Source organism: Myxocyprinus asiaticus, chromosome 25 (assembly GCF_019703515.2).
Source record: "Myxocyprinus asiaticus isolate MX2 ecotype Aquarium Trade chromosome 25, UBuf_Myxa_2, whole genome shotgun sequence".
In the NCBI taxonomy this organism is placed as follows: domain Eukaryota; kingdom Metazoa; phylum Chordata; class Actinopteri; order Cypriniformes; family Catostomidae; genus Myxocyprinus; species Myxocyprinus asiaticus.
Genome location: NC_059368.1, coordinates 5,330,566 through 5,347,154, shown reverse-complemented (window position 1 = coordinate 5,347,154; position 16,589 = coordinate 5,330,566). Strand labels below are relative to the sequence as shown.

The 16,589-nt window shown below is 37.0% G+C and overlaps 1 pseudogene; it reads left to right on the top strand.

Moving 5' to 3' along the window:
* The first annotated feature begins 4,101 nt into the window (after positions 1 to 4,101).
* LOC127415582 (adenylate cyclase type 3-like) lies at positions 4,102 to 15,969 on the top strand (annotated as a pseudogene).
* The last annotated feature ends 620 nt before the right edge of the window (positions 15,970 to 16,589 follow it).

Genomic DNA, 16,589 nt, shown 5'->3' with positions numbered 1-16,589 from the left:
AGAGAGAGAGAGAGAGAGAGAGAGAGAGAGAGAGAGATCTTTGTTGTTGAGGCTTAGTGTGGATGTTGACAGTTGTATGAAGATTATTTGAACACCTTCAGTGACATGAATATTTAACAAAACTCCAAGAAGATGGAATTTCTGACTTTAGTGGGGATTATTCACTGTACGCAAGGAAGGATTAATATTAGATTTCAGTGATAGGTTCCAGCTATTTTATTTGGATTAACAGGAAGTGTTATTACCGCAATAACATTGATAACCTTAACAATTTCCTTCTGAATCAGGAGAGAAATAAATGTGCTTTTTGAGGTTTTATTTATATAATATTTAGTATTAACATTGAAAGTGAAGCTGTTGTAACTGTTATAATTACAGGAAGAATTACACAACAAGTTTAAAAAAACAAATTCTAGGTTTTCAATCTGTTGAGGTTCGTCTGGCGTGACAAATTCACTTTGTGTGTGTGTGTGTGTGCTCACAGTTCAGATATCATATCAGTCTTTAAAAAAACTTTAAAACAAAACACATAATATAGACCATATAATTAACATGTTTATATATACTGTGTGTGAGTGTAAATCAGTAATAAATTTAGAAAGATATTAATATTGATGTTTTGATGTAGATTTACTGTCTGATACTCCATCAAACACAAAGCCCTTGAGCACCTTCCTGTTGCTATAGTTACCTCCTCAGGTGAGTGCAACTTCTGTTTGGCACCAGGTAAAAATACACGCTCTGACAATCGATCTTTAATAGTTGTAATCCAGATAGCACACGAAGGCCTACATCTCTAAAATGTCTGTTTTAGATCTTTTCATCTGCAAAGCATCAGCATATAACACTGTGTATCAAATGTTTTTTTTTTTTTTTTTTGGTTGCTTGGATAGTAAGTGTTATTTCCTAATTGCTTATGCCTCAAAAGTATAGAAAATGGCTATTATTCCCCACAAACTTTGCTTTTGTGACCAGGACAGTGATATTTTGAAATGTACCTATTTTCCAGAACATTCCAGATAGATTCAGTGTTGAGTAAACTTGGAGTAAGTTCTAGAACTTTCTAGAACTTTCCAGTAATATAAATAGTAGTATAAATACAGGGGCCTTAAGCCCACCAGTTCAGTTTAGTTCCAGCTGCCTAAGTGGATACATATCTGCATTTTTCTGAGATAGCATCAAGAGGCTGCAAGCATCCGGCAGACGCATTTTGCTATGTCTGTGGCCAAATTTTCAAGACAAGAGCGAAAAAGTTAAAGTTAAATGTTTTTTTTGGGACGCCTTTGGGACAGCAGGGGCACCAAGGCGCACTACCACAGGCGGGACTGGACACAGCGGACCGAGTTCTCTGTGGAGAGGAACAATGTCAAGTGGGAGCCACTGGTGGACCCCCGGAAGGTGCTGATGCCGCCGCTGCACATCAAATTGGGCCTTATGAAACAATTCGTCAGAGCTCTAGATAAGGAGTCGGCAGCCCTCAAGAATCTTCAAGACTTCTTCCCTTGTCTGAGGCAAAGGTCAAAGCCGGTGTCTTCGTCAGACCACAGATAAAGAAGGATTTTGGATTCATATGTTGTTTTTTCTGACTTTGTGAACAAAAAGACACAAATTCACCCATTTTCTCATTGGAAATAGGTAAATTTCAAAATATCACTGTCCTGGTCACAAAAGCAAAGTTTGTGGGGAATAATAGCCATTTTCTATACTTTTGAGGCATAAGCAATTAGGAAATAACACTTACTACCCAGGAACAAACATTGTGTTACATAGTGTAATGTTTGTCAGTTGAGGGTGCTATTGTGCCATTGTTGAAACTGACAGCCACAGGAACAAACAATGCTGATCTTTTGCTCGGTTTTGGTCTCAAAATTATCTTTGGAGTGCGGGGTTGTGGAATGAGGGGGCATAGATATTCAACGGCTCAGTCCTGTGAAGGCTTCAGATCGCTTACAGCACCTCTAACTGTACAGTCTGCACTTTTTTGCAAAATGTACTAGTTTTAAGCAATCCTCCCATGTTCACATTACAAAATTTTTTTTTTAAAAAATCATGTAACAAATGGAACTTATTTTAACTGAGCTGATTCAACTAAACAATATCATGTCATCGTTACTACATCCATGTGCATTGATGCAGCATAAATATTTTCTGTTTAGAGAGAGTACATTTTCAAATTAAGTGCTATTTTATGTGTCTTTGTGCAAGATGAATATAAAGGGGGAGACTATTAGTGTTTAATGTTTTGTTATGTTGAGATTTAGAAGAATTTCTGTTGTTGTAGTCTTAGGGGTTACTGTCATGGTGAAGAGTGGAGCTTTGAGTACTCTACATATTGCTTTAGCTAACAATTGTTAATTAAGCAATTGCTTTGCTAACCAAAGCATTAGTTGGACACAGTATTGTAATGATGGCAGAAACAAAACTGTCCCAAATTTTGAGTCACTTGAACCAATTGCTTCTAAAATGATTTGCTGTTTCGAAGCCCTCGAAACACCGCACACTAAGAACATCTGCTGGTCACAGGCGTGTTAATGCAATGAGAACACTCGAGTCAAAAGCAGCTACAATTCACAGTGCATTGAAATTCTTGTTCCTGTTTTTATCATATATTTTTCATGTTTGTCTACAATATCCTGGAATAAACAGATCTGAATATTTGCAGAATATGTATACATTCTTATATAAGTTGATATTTTTAAGATTGCTGTTTTAAAATTATTTTAAACATCAACCAATATATATTTTTCATTCTGACACTTTGTTTTGTGCAAAAAAAGTTTTTTTCAAAATATCAATGCTTTGACAGATTGTGCAAGAAACATTTGATAAACATTTGATAAAGAAACGTTATTGTAAAGAGTTTCGCTCGGTCAGTATGAGACTCCAACTCACACATCAAGTTCTTAAAATAACATGATGAGTGCATTAACCATTACGCTACACAGCATGAAAAATGGTCGAATATTGGGTGTACTAAATAAAAAAAGTAAGTGAAGGCACGTTTTTATGTACAAAAGTTGAAATTCCGTATTCACATTTTGTAAAACAAACAAATCTCTTTAAATGTCATAAAATCTTTATGTCTCTTAACTTTCTTTCTCAGAAACTCAACATTTTGTTTTTTTTCCTTAAGGAACACAACTCAAGTTGATCGACAGGGAAATTAAAATGACTGAATTCAAATCAGTAACTCATTTGAATCTGTCTGATTTTATACACCTAAGTAATTGCTGAACTGACACGAGATCAGTTACAGTCTACATTTAACACTGATTCACGGTTTAACTGTAGGACCAACGCCCCCTAGCGCACCCGCGAAACATTTCAAAACGTTTGTTTTTTGTTTTTTTACATTTCGAAACGTTTCGAAACAGTATGACGTAATGAAGCCTCGTTTGCTGAAGTCACGTGACTTGGCCAGTTTGATACGTGCTCTGAAGCATTGGTTCGAAACAAATGATTCGTAAAGGTTTCGAAGATTCACGAAGCAGTGTTTCGAAAGCTACCATCAATACAGTATTGTTCCCCACCTGCATGTGTTTAGCATGCTAACATTTCCTGTCACAAACTGCTAGCACATCACTAAAAGAGCTTCATTTGAGTTATTTTGACATGTTAAATTTTGTTAGGTTTACTTGATTTAGGTTCCCTCACTTGACATATTTAAATTGAAATTACATGGTCATTTTAATTCAAGAAAAGTCATTTCAAACATGTTGAACCACTGTCCATGATTGAATCAAGTTCAATCAAAAAAGGTTTTTTTTTTTGTTTAGTTTTTTGGAGTCTGTAAGTTTGTAATACTAAACTTGAATGATCCGTTCAAGTTTATTGATTGAATGACACATTGGGTCACATCAGAGAAATGTGTTATGCTACGTGTCATACAGAGGTTGGAGCCTGTAAAAGGATACTGACATCATGTGATGAAAAAGGGCTTTATGTTTAGGCTATGGTCTCTTAGCAACAGTAATCTCCAAAAACTTTACTGTTTTTGTTTTAGTGTGTGTGTATTCAGGCAACAGTGACACAAGTCTGTTTGTTTTTGTGTAGCTTGTGGCAAATCTGATGCTGTATTTTGGTGTCATCTTGGTTGGCGTGATGTCTTATTTAATGGCTGACTAAAAGTACCGCACAGCGTTTCTAGATGCCAAACAATCTCTGGAAGTCAGTCTGACGCTGAAGGAGCAGAGTCAACAACAGGTACACAAACACACATTATTAAATGCATTATATCCTCAAAAGATATTAGTCCAGGTAGACGCCATATTTAATTTGACCTGACTGAAAACAAGGCTGCGAGGCTGTCTTAGATCACATAAAAGTTTTACAAACAATGTTTTTAACAATGTTTTGTTGACCGAACGAATAAAATATGGCATTAACCTTGACTTATGTTTAAAACTGAACTAAATCTGACAAAACCTCTGTTTCAAGATTCATAATTGATGCCTGTTTTCGTTTTCCGGTCTTAAGTGTTTTCACTCACATCGCATGTGTTTAGCAGATAATGTGATGTTTAGTTAGTTCAGTGTAATAAATGTGTAAAATTGCTAAATATAAAACATGTAGCTCATACTGCTGATACTTCACAGAGTCACAATGACCGTTTTTTGACTGTGCCTCACTCGCCAAAGTTCAAGGAGTGGCTAGATGACATGAAGCGATGGCCCGAGGTTAGTTACGTTGATATCACTGACTTCTTCAAGTTGTTATGACAGCCAGCAACTGGACAAGATGAGCCTCTCTCATTTTCCTCCAAATAACACTTAAAATGGTTATTGTTCTCCTTGTGGATCACTCGTTTCAGTAGTTTTTCATCGCTTTGTATGGAAACTAGAACCAGAAAACAGTCCAGCAGCAATCAGGATCATCATTGCCGCCACCCAGTGGTTGGTCAGGAAAACAGTGAATAGTAGGGCTTTCAAACAATTAAAATTTTGTAATCCAATTAATTACATGATGTGCTAATCAATCACAGTTAATCTAATTAATTGCAATCACATATATCAACATTTACTGAAAAAAATATAATTTAGTATATAGTAATTATAAATATAATTTAAAATAAATATTATAATACAGATAATTAAAATACATGATATCATATACATATATATATTTGGCAGCAGACAAGTTAAGCATTTCTACAATACAAAAAGTGGCTTGAAAGTCAAAACATTATTTGTTTTATTTCCATATTGAACATAACACTTTTAATGGCCTACTTCCATCTTAGATATTTTTAATTGTTGGTCTTTGTACTCATGCGTCAGACTTTTGGAGTGTCTCACTTTGGTTTCCTCGCGTTTCACTTGTTTTCAGCTTCTCTAGTCATTAGTGCTGTGTTTTTAGGACGCTATCAAGTTCAATGTAGTTTAAAAATAAAAAGTGTCATGAGATCTCTGCATTCTGTTGTGCATGGTCCAGCTGTCTTTGAGTGCACAAGCACATGTGTGAAAGGCTGTGCTGCCTGTTGCTCTATTTGGTTTCCTGTACAGCTGGAGCTGACTGCCCCCTACTGCCACATCAAAGTGGTACACCAAGCTTTAATTGCTGCAGTGGCAGGAACATTCCCTTTTATGGAATTTACGTATGGACCGAGGGCATGATTATTTGCACTAATTTGATTAAAACGCTATTTTTCATATAATTAATCGCACTTCATTAATGCATTAAATCGACAGCCCTAAATATTCGTAATTTTTATTTTTTCCCCTTTTTCTTCCCAATTTGGAATGCCCAATTCCCAATGTGCTCTACTGTAAGTCCTTGTGGTGGCATAGTGACTTGCCTCAATCCAGGTGATGGAAGACGAGTCTCAGTTGCCTCCGCGTCTGAGACTGTCAATCTGCGCATCTTATCATGTGGCTTGTTGAGGCTTCACGCTGTTCTCTGCGACATCCACGCACAACTCACCACGTGCCCCACTGAGCGCGAACCATATTATAGCAACCACAAGGAGGTTACCCCATGTGACTCTACCCTCCCTAGCAAGTGGGCCAATTTGGTTGCCTGGGAGACCTGGCTGGAGTCACTCAGCATGCCCTGGATTTGAACTCACAACTCCAGGGGTGGTAGTCAGCATCTTTACTCAATGAGCTACCCAGACCCCCAAATATTAGTAATTATTATGAATGATTAGCTTTATATAAAATAAATAGAAATCTATGGTATTTCCCCATTTAGGTAGCTATGTTATTGCAGATATGTGTGTGTATAATGAACAGGTTATAGAGATGCTCTAATTGGGCTCAGAGTTGGAGCTCTGCTCTGGGACCCAGGTGTCCTGTTACCTGCTACTGGCACATTTTACTCTCTACATCAAGTCCCATGCAAAGCATGCTGGGAACTACAAATCCCCTGCCCAGTTTCAGTTAGGTCAACAAAAAGCAGAAATAGATTAAATAAACTTAAATAAATAAATAAATAAATAAATAAGTATATTGAATGCAATGCAATTAAGTTCTGACAAAATGTTCAAGAATTGTGTAGATAGATTTACCAAGCAGCAAAAATTATTTTTGTGCTGTTGTGAACATACTTGATTGGTTCACATTTACTCTACATAATGTAATCTAGTAGAGTGCACATTTTAGAAAAATACATTAATTGAAAGCAAAGAAAACAAGTTTAGAAGAGAAACACAATTTTGTCTATCTATTTTGTCAATCTAACTTTCTATCTATTTCTTTCTTTCTTATCCAAACCTTAACACTAGTATATCTTTAAGCAGGGTTGGGCTGTAACGGAATACATGTAACGTCATTACATATTCAGAATACAAAAGTGAAGTAACTGTATTCAGCCCCTGTTACATTTTCAAGCACCTGTATTCAGAATACAGTTAATTTATACAATTTTGTTAGAATACTTTTAGAATACTTCTTTCATAATGACCACAAAAAAATAAACAAAAAATTAAAAAAAATAATTATTGTCAGTGAAGTGAGAAACATTATTGTTTTTCTGAACAGTTTTTCTGAACAGCACAGATGCGTGATGCAAACACATCTTCTCGCTCTCTCTTCCCCATATCAGCTCCAGCGTGTGTGCATTGTTTCCAGGTTTCATGCAAAATTGGGCTCATTTGAAAACACAGTCATGGGTTAAAATCAAGGAAATGCAGGTTGTGTTTTTGAGATACTTTAAACATGGACCGCATTCACCAAAAGGTCTGATGGTAGGCACTAAAGAATAGAAATACAATGTCTTATTCATGTATAACGATTCCCAGATTTAATATCTGGCAATCAGAGCGCTGTCAGCTGTGCAGCAGTATCAATACAGTGGGGAACATTATTTCCACAGATAGGACATTTGCGCGCATGATACATTGTTTCCCATGATTGTTGCTGTGTACAATTGAAGCCAGAAGTTTACATACACCTTAGCCAAATACATTTAAACTCTCAAAAAAAATGTTTTTTTTTTTCACAATTCCTGACATTTAATTGTAGAAAACATTCCCTGTCTTAGGTCAGTTAGGATCACTACTTTATTTTAAGAATATGAAATGTCAGTCTAACGGGGTAAATGGGAAAGGAGGAGGCAAGAACCAGATGAAGCATCAAAGTAATATTTAATTAAACAAAAACACACAAACATTAACACATACAGGGCAGCTGCCTGTAGCTCTCTCTCTCCTGAATATCTGCCTCCGGTGGCCTTTATCCCTCTCGTCGGCTTGATTAGCCTGATTAGGGGCTGGCGTGCATCTTCACAGCCTGGCCCCGCCCTCCTCCTTGCCACAGTCAGAATAATATTAGAGCGAATCATTAATTTCAGCTTTTATCATATTCCCAGTGGGTCAGTAGCTTACATACACTTTGTTAGTATTTGGTAGCATTGCCATTAAATCTTTAACTTGGGTCAAATGTTTTGGGTATCCTTCCACAAGCTTCTCACAATAAGTTGCTGGAATTTTGGCCCATTCCTCCAGACAGAACTGGGGTAACTGAGTCAGGTTTGTAGGCCTCCTTGCTCGCACACGCTTTTTCAGTTCTGCCCACAAATTTTCTATCAGACTGAGGTCAGGGCTTTGTGATGGCCACTTCAGTACCTTGACTTTGTTGTCCTTAAGACATTTTGCCACAACTTTGGAGGTATACTTGGGGTCATTCTCCATTTGGAAGACCCATTTGTGACTGAGCTTTAACTTTTTGGCTGATGTCTTGAGATGTTGCTTCAATATATCCACATAATTTTCCATGATGCTGCCACCCCCATGCTTCATGGTTGGGATGGTGTTCTTCAGCTTGCAAGCCTCACTCTTTTTACTCCAAACATAACGATGGTCATTATGGCCAAACAGTTAAAGTTTTGTCAGACCAGAGGACATTTCTCCCAAAAAGTAAGATCTTTGTCCCTGTGCACTTGCAAACTGTAGTCTGGCTTTTATATGGCAGTTTTGGTGCAGTGGATTCTTCCTTGCTGAGCAGCCTGTCAGGTTATGTTGATATAGGACTTGTTTTACTGTGGATATAGATACTTGTCTACCTGTTTCCTCCAGCATCTTCACAAGGTCCTTTGCTGTTGTTCTGCGATTGATCTGCACTTTTCACACCAAACTACGTTCATCTCTAGGAGACAGAATGCATCTCCTTCCTGAGTGGTATGATGGCTGCGTGGTCCCATGGTGTTTATACTTGCATACTATTGTTTGTATAGATGAACGTGGTACCTTCAGGCATTTGAAAATTGCTCCCAAGGATGAACCAGACTTGTGGAGGTCCACAATTTTTTTTCTGAGGTCTTGGATGATTTCTTTGATTTTCCCATGATGTCAAGCAAAGAGGCTCTGAGTTTGAAGGTAGGCCTTAAAATACATCCACAGGTACACCTCCAATTCAGTACACCTCCTATCAGAAGCTATTTGGCTAATTGCCTAAAGGCTTAATTTTCTGGAATTTTCCAAGCTGCTTAAAGGCACAGTTAACTTAGTGTATGTAAACTTCTGACCCACTGGAACTATGATATAGTCAATTAAAAGTGAAACAATCTGTCTGTAAACAACTGTTGGAAAAATTACTCATGTCATGCACATAGTAGGTGTCCTAAACGATTTGCCAAAACTATAGTTTGCTAATATGAAATCTGTGGAGTAGCTGCAACTAATGAGAACACACAGACACGCAGGTCAAAGTCATAGAAAAATAGATAGATAAATAGATATCCTTATGAAAAGCATCTCACCTGTGTTTCTGTCTCCTCAGGTGTGTTTTTTAATGATGTGTTGCTGCAACTGGTCTATGCAGAGGACAAGTCTCAGTTCTGAGACCGTCAATCTGTGCATCTTATCACGTGGCTCGCTGTGCATGACACCGCGGAGACTCACAGCACGGGAGGCTCATGCTACTCTACGTGATCCATGCACAACTTACCACGCGCCCCATCGAGAGCGAGAACCCCTAATCGCGACCACGAGGAGGTTACCCCATGTGACTCTACCCTCCCTAGCAACCGGGCCTATTTGGTTGCTTAGGAAACTTGGCTGGAGTCACTCAGCACCCCTGGGTTCAAACTTGTGACTCCAGATGTGGTAGTCAGCGTCAATACTCGCTGAGCTACCCAGGCCATGCAGCCCAGAATACTTTCTTAAAGTAATCTGCCCAACCCTGTCTTTAAGTCCATAATAATAATATAACCTACAAAGTTCACAACTTTGTTCAGATAACATCAATGTTTGTCTCGACGAATCTTCCTTTTCTAGTTCATTAATGGAGTTTGTAAGGGGTAATTTAACACTCAAGTCGAGTGCTGTGTTTGAGCCCCTCAATTTCTGAAAGCACAAAAACAGGTTAATGATGCTCAAACATTGTTAGAAAATGTGAAGTTTATTTAAAGTTATGTTAACATGATGTTTTCTATGGGCAGCACAGTGGCTCAGTGGTTAGCACTGTTGCCTCACAGCAAGAAGGTCCTCAACTGGGCCTTTCTGTGTGGAGTTTGCATGTTCACCCTGTGTTTGTGTGGGTTTCCTCTGGGTGCTCCAGTTTCCCCCACAACTCCAAAAACATGCAGGTAGAAGAAGACAATATACTGTAAGTCTTCTAATAACTCACATGGTGTCTGTCAAGATCTAAATGAAACAACACCAAAAGATACAAAATTATGTTTGTCAGATATCATTGTAGAAGAAAATTTTTACACACATTCATGGCATACTCTTGTATAATGTGTGTGTGTGTGTGTGTGTGTGTGTGTGTGTGTAGGAGTTGTTGTTATCAATCTTGCCAAAGCACATAGCAGATGAAATGCTTCAGGGGATGAAGAAAGGAGCCAATCAAAAATCAGATGCCCAACTGTTCAACACCATGTATATGTACCGCCATGAAAATGTCAGGTAAAAAATGGTTTCAGGCTACTGTTGTAGGTAATACAGCCTTTCTAAAATCTGGTGAATATTGATTTAATGCTAAAAAAATATGTAAGTAAAATGACTTTAAACAAAGCTGTCCAAACTTTATGAATTAAAACAGACTGGTGTAATCAGCTGACAGCCACTCTCCTCTCTGGGTAGTATCATTTTCGCAGATATTGTAGGTTTTACTCAGCTGTCGTCTGCCGTCACTCCAAAAGAACTCGTTAAACTAGCACTTTGCTCGCGTCGACAAACTAGCACAAGTGAGTGAGAACAGCAGAACATGCACATTTTATATATTCATTGATATACACATTGCAAAGAGAATACAAAAAAGGAAATAAAGAATTTGTATTGTTTATGGACAGTTCCTTAAGAAGTTATGTATTTTTACACTTTTGTTTGTGTGTTTTAACAGCAACACAATCAGCTGAGGATTAAGATTCTTTGTGATCGTTATTACTGTACCTGCAGTTTGTCAGATTACCATTAAGATCACGTGGCCTGTTTCATCATGATGGCCCTGGCCATGGTAGATGCATCTGGTGAGTGCACGCCCACAGGGAGGGGCTTCACCCACAGAACGTGATCACTGTGAGGTGCTTTTTATTTAGCACCTCAGTGTTTCTGTGGACCCCTAGTGGTCCGTGGTGTAATTGCAGGTGGTTTCAGGTAGAATCATTTTTTAAAAGTGTGTAAAATCGAATTAATTTGTCATGTAATTATCTGTTTATTTCGATCTATGTTTCCAAAAAAGAAAATGCAGTAGAACTGAAAGATATTGTCAAAAGAAAGGTTAGAGCAGGCATAATTAGTTTGGCTTTAGTCTGGTACTCCTATTCATTTTAGTGAGTTGGTTCATTCGGACGTTCATGAAAAAGAACTAGTGCTCATAAATGGTTCAATCATTTACTTGAAGTCACTCTCTTCTTTTTTTTTTTTTTTTTAATGAAATACTTAGTTAAATGCTGCTGATAATCAGTATATTTTGAATCCGTTGTAATAAAAATAGGGTGTTATTTAGTTTAATTAGTTTAAATTTAGTGTAAATGTATAAGTTTCATTTAATGTCATATTACATATATACCAGGTCTGGTGATATTATTTAATTTTATAGCTTAATACACTGATAACACATCAGTCTGTCCATTTGTAGCTAAAGTACTTACTGTATGTCACAAAGCACATGTGAAAAAAAAAAAACATTTATAGATATTATAATTAATAATGACTCATATGCTTGGCAAATGTGCTCAGCTACATGCGTGAGAAAACTCAGATGGGGGTGGACATGACCGTTCTAGGAGGAGTCCTGGGACATAAGCGTTGGCAGTTTGATGTCTGTTCCACTGACGTTACCGTGGCAAACAAGATGGGGTCGGGGAGCATCCCAGGGTGAGATCAGTATATCAGTATCACTATAAAAATAAAGAAATAAATAAAACAATAGAAATCTGTAGCCATCTTTACACTGCAATGGTGGCACAGAAACTGCATCTGAAGTGGAAATTCAGGCAAAAGTTAGTCTGGATTTTTTGCTGCATTGCGGCATTGAGTCTTTACACAGAATTTGAGCATGCATAGAGTAGCCTTAACTTGTTTATATGTGCATGATTGTGTTTGCAGGCGTGTGCACATCTCTCAGAGCACAAAGGACTGTTTGCGTGGTGAGTTTGAACTGGAGCCGGGGAACAGAGGAAAGCGTTGCGACTATCTTATGGAGAAAGGCATCGACACATATCTGGTGCTCATGTCTAAAGAAACCACTAAAACTAATGGAGTGATCAACGAGAGGGAGAGTATCATTAACTCACTCTGTTTCTCTGATCTGTGGTTTTCTTCTCTAACTGTCTGTCTGTCCTGGAACTCTCTTCAGCTGATCAACACCACATAGACCAGCTGCAGCAACACATCATTAAAAAACATACCTGAGGAGACAGAAACACAGGTGAGACGCTTTTCATAAGGTTATCTATTTATCTATCTATTTGTCTATGACTTTGACCTGCATGTCTGTGTGTTCTCATTAGTTGCAGCTGGCTGATATAGCAGATGGAGGGATGGAAAATGAGCAGGATCTGACCCATCTGCTGAATGAAGCTCTGCTGGAGAGAGAGGCAGAAGAGATGTAATGACAGACCAAAAGTTTATAACTGATTTGAAATAATGATTTTGGTCTCACATCACTTTCTCTCTCTGTCTCAGTCTGGAGGAGAGGAAGACAGCTGTTCTGTCTCTGAGGTTTGTCGACTCTGATCTGGAGACTCGTTATTCTGCAGAGAAAGAGAGACAGACTGGTGTTGCTTTCAGCTGCAGTTGTTTTGTTCTGATCTTCACCTCTGCCATGGAAGTACTGATAGATCCACAGTGAGTGAACCTTATGTATAATTCATTACATTACTCATATAACACGATAAATGGAATATTCAGTGTCTTATTCGTTTGCGACAGGTTGATTGTGAACTATGTGACTGTGGCTGTGGGTGAGGTATTACTGCTGATTCTGACTCTGTGTTCACTGGCTGCCATCTTCCCTCGAGTGAGTCCAGCATCACCATGAGGATTTTGACAGTAACAAATGATTTAGGGTGAATCTCACAAAACTGTCTGGTTCATATTTCACCCTAAATCTGAAAGAATAAATATGAAATTATGGGCCCCATTTTAAGAGCGCTAAGTGCTAAGCACAGCATTGTGCGTTATATCATACGTGCAAAGTCATTGGGCATGGCCATTAAGTTTTGGTGTCTTCATGCAAGCATGCACTTAGTCTAGGGGCACAAGTGGGCAAGTGCAAAATTCATTTATTGAAACACAAAAAACTTAAACCAAAAATATTTCTAAATTCAATTACATTTCAAACTAAACAAAAATATAATTATAAATAACGAGTGTTAAAAAAAAAAAGTAACGTTAACAGGTGGAAAAATACCAATTCAAATTAGATCATAAATACAATTGTAAATATAAACACATAATATTAATATATGAAAAATAAACCATGACCTCTAGAAAGTTCAGTAAAATTTAGTTCCATAAAACGGCTATAACAGTGATTGTCAGGGACATAATTTGATGTTCCACTATAATTTCATATTTTAGACAAGAACTTTAATACCACCAGCTGATGGAATCTCCAAATTGCAAATGTAGGAACTGATTTTAGACTTTGGGCTGAGAATAGCAGTGCTTCTCAAACGGCTTAGCGCAATAACCTATTTCTCAGGAAAATAGCAAATTGCTCTTTGTGCCACTTAATTTACATACAATTCTGGTACAGTCTGCATACATACACCTACAGATAGCGCAAACACTCCCACCTACGTTTTATTGAGTATAGTTCCGACTGAGTATAGTTCTGATTGAGGATAGTTGTGAATAAGTATAGTTCTGATTAAGTAAAGGACTCTTTTTTGAGTACAGTTGTGATTGGATATAGTTCCGATTGAGTATAGTTCTGATTAAGTATTGTCCTGATTGAGTACATTTCTGATTGAGTACAATTGTGATTGAGAATAATTTTGATTGAGGACAATTCTGATTGAGTATTGTTCTGAATGAGTAAAGTTTTAATTGAGTAATGTCCTGATTGAGTATAGTTCTGAATGAGTAATGTCTTGATTGATTATAGTTCTGAATTAATATACTGTAGTTCTGAATGAGTATTATTTTGATTGAAGACAGTTCTGATTAAGTGTACAGTAGTTCTGAATGGTATAGTTCTAACTGAATATAGTTCTGAATTAGTATAGTAGAGTATAGTAGATTGAGTATTTGTCAGATTGATTACAGTTCTGATTGAGTATAGTTCAGATTGAGTATTTTTCTGGTTGAGTACAGTTCTGATTTAGTATAGTTCTGAATAAGTATAGTTATGATTGGGTATTATCCTGATTGAGTACAGTTCTCATTAATTATATTTCTGATTGAGTACAGTTCTGATTTAGTATAGTTCTGAATAAGTATAGTTCTGATTGCGTATACAGTAGATCTGAATGAGTATTTTCCTTATTGAGTATAGTTCTGAAAGAGTATTGCCCTGATTGAGTATAATTCTGAATAAGTATAATTTTGATTGAAGACAGTTCTGATTGAGTATTGTCCTGACTGAGTATAGTTCTGATTGAGTATAGTTCTGATTGAGTATAATTTTGAATTATTATAGTTCTGATTGAATTTAGTCCTGATTGAATATAGTTCTGATTTTGTATAATTAAGAATTAGCGTAGTTTTGATTGAGTATGTTTCTGAATAACCATATTCCTGTTTGAGTTTAGTTGGGATTGATTGTCCAGCAAGAGTATAGTTTTGAATTAGTACAGTCCTTTATGAGCTTAGTTCTGAGTCCAGCAAGAGTATGGTTGTAACTGAGTATAGTTAAAAATGAATGTGTGTACTGATGTTTATTTGCCTCTTGCAGGAGCGCTACAGTCAGTCTTATGATGAGATTGGCATGATGTTCACCTCTATTCCGAACTTTTCTGACTTTTACACAGAGGAGAGCATAAACAATGGAGGAATAGAATGTCTCTGTATCCTGAATGAGATCATCTCTGACTTTGACAGTGTGAGTCCCTCTTTCTTTTTCTCTTTATTTCTCAGTTGTGTTCCTGAGGCTGTGTTTAGTGATCAGTACTTGCATGTTTCATCATTTGTTTAGCAGAAGTTCTCTTCAAAATAATTTGCTGAGCTTTTTTTTTTATATATATATATATACATTTTTTATTGTGTAGCTCTGAGTTTCGTTTCATCACAAAGATTAAGACCATCGGTAGCACTTATATGGCTGCATCATGCGTGACACCAGAAAGCAACACTAATGCATACGGTATACAGTATAGTAGTTTGACAGTATTGTTTTATTGTGTGTGTTTAATTGTCAGGTCTGAATAAGGGAGGTGTGTTAGCTGGAGTCATTGGTGCCCGTAAACCTCATTTTGATATCTGGGGAAACACTGTGAATGTGGCCAGTCGTATGGAATCCACTGGGGTCATGGGTAACATACAGGTGACTGAAGCATTTATCTTATTATTATTATTATTAATAATAATAATAATAACTAGAAGAGAACATTTTGTTAAGAATCTTTGATGTCGGTTTATTTGACAGTTTTAAAAACCTAAAAATTTGATGTTTTATAGGCCTTATATACTTAGAACACTTTCAGAGTTACTAAGCGTTAAAAGTTAGGATAAAATCAAAAGACAGAGGGATAGAATAAGGTTAATTTAAAAATGTACATACAGATGTCTGTATTTTTATGGTGTGGTGTTGGTGTTTCTCAGGTGGTTGAGGACTGCTATAACATCTTGAAGGAGTACGGTTTCCAATTTGTCAGAAGAGGACCCATCTATGTCAAAGGAAAAGGAGAATTGTTCACATACTTCATGAAGGGCAAAGACAAAACTGTTGCAAATAAAAAATCTCTTCCACATCAAATAATAGACAAATCCTGAGAAGACTCTAAAACACAAGGACATGTTGCTTTATTTTTTGTTACTTTTCCACATTCTATTAATAGAGACAAAGGTGGGAGAGTAAATTATTGAGGAAAGAGATGGGAATCAGAGCAACACACTGACAGGAATCACACCTGTGTCTCCCACATGAGCACCATGTTCAACATGTAGGTCAACGTGTTATCAAAATTGGGCCTATTAAAATTGTCTCTGTATTTTTTATTCAAAATGCAATAACTTGGTGTCCTTGGGAAACAGCTGTCTTCTTTTGGCTGCCATCACTAAGCCGTCTTATTTTTCGATCCCTCCTTTAAAACCACCTTATTCCATTCTGATATGGAACTCTTACTGGTCTTGATCCAATCAATCCCTGATGGATAAAATCAACTATTTAAAGGCTACAGAATGTTCTCTTGGGATCATTAACAACAGGCAGATTTTTATAATCAATTGATTGAATTGTAGATTTAACTGAGAACAGTGCACTGAAATCATATTCTTGTAGAGATGTAGTCAGGGTCTTTTGTGTTTAAGCAAATGGCATTTTACTAGTCAAACATCTCCAGATCTACATAGCTCAAACACAGAGAGGCTGTCTGATATTTTAATGCTTTGTTATCAACTCGCATTTCTCTTCCAATGCTCTGTTTATCTTATGTGTACTCTGTTAAAACTCATGGTTATAGATTCAGTTCTCAGAATGTGTGTGGAATATCTGTAGATTGTTTTTTTTGTTTTTTATCCCCTTTTTCTCCCAATTTGGAAT